The sequence below is a fragment of the Hevea brasiliensis genome, unplaced genomic scaffold (genome assembly GCF_030052815.1).
Source record: "Hevea brasiliensis isolate MT/VB/25A 57/8 unplaced genomic scaffold, ASM3005281v1 Scaf571, whole genome shotgun sequence".
NCBI lineage: Eukaryota > Viridiplantae > Streptophyta > Magnoliopsida > Malpighiales > Euphorbiaceae > Hevea > Hevea brasiliensis.
In genome coordinates this window covers 40,498-41,882 of record NW_026615108.1, presented here as the reverse complement: position 1 = coordinate 41,882, position 1,385 = coordinate 40,498, and positions in this window count along the sequence as shown.

Genomic DNA, 1,385 nt, shown 5'->3' with positions numbered 1-1,385 from the left:
CAGAGTATTATGCATCATTGCCATGCTTCTGATTATGGAGGACAATTTGGAATCTCCAAAACAGCTAGTAAAATTTTGCAAGCTGGTTTCTTTTGGCCAAATCTTTTTAAGGATGTGAGGAAATTTGTGTTGGAATGTGATAAATGTCAAAGGAGTGAAAACTTGTCAAAAAGAGATCAAATGCCCCTAAATGGTATTCTTGAAGTAGAATTATTTGATGTCTGGGGAATAGATTTTATGGGGCCATTTCCTCCTTCATTTGGTAATAAATACATTCTAGTTGGAGTTGACTATGTGTCAAAGTGGGTGGAAGCTATTACAACTCCAACTAATGATGCTAGAGTGGTAGTGAAATTCCTGAAGAAATTTGTCTTGAGTAGATTTGGAGCTCCTAGGGCTATAATTAGTGATGGGGGTTCCCATTTTTGTAATAAGCAATTTGAGAGCTTAATGAGGAAGTATGGTGTAGTGCACAAGATAGCTACCCCATACCACCCTCAAACTTCAGGACAAGTTGAAATTTCTAACAGAGAGCTCAAGCATATCTTGGAGAAAACAGTGAACAATTCTCGGAAAGATTGGTCTATCAAACTAGATGATGCTTTATGGGAATATAGGACTGCCTACAAAACCCCTATAGGAACTACTCCCTTTAGGTTGGTGTATGGTAAGTCTTGTCATTTACCTGTGGAGCTAGAACATAGAGCATATTGGGCCATTCAGACCTTGAATTTTGATCTTAAGCAAGCTGGTGAAAAAAGACTATTGCAACTTAATGAGCTTGAAGAACTGAGGATGGATGCTTATGAAAGTGCCCGCATTTACAAAGAAAGAACTAAAGTTTGGCATAATAAGCACCTTAGGAAAAAGGAATTCAAAGAAGGTGATTCAATTTTATTGTTCAACTCAAGATTGAAATTGTTCCCTGGAAAACTTAAATCAAGGTGGACTGGTCCATATAGAGTTTCTAAGGTTTTCCCTTATGGAGCAATTGGAATTTGGAGTGAAAAATCTAGGAATTTTAAGGTCAATGGGCATAGATTGAAACATTACATAACTGGAGACCCAATAAAAGGAGCAAGCAGTTACAAGCTCTCTAATCCCTCACCTCTTTTTCACTGAAATTCATGAAGAGTCCAGCTAAGGACTATAAATTAGCCCTCTTGGGAGGCATCCCAAGTCCTTTTATTTTGCTTTTGCTGATTCACTTTTACTTTCATTACTTTTATTTTTATCTGAAATCTCCCCAAATTCAATTTTTAACATTGTTGAATTTTGTCCCTTGTAGATGTATTTCAATGGAGGAAGGCTGGTGAACTATTGGGGAGTGATTCTTAACTTGAAAATTTTGTCTTTCAAACTCTCCTAAAAACTGATTGGTTTTT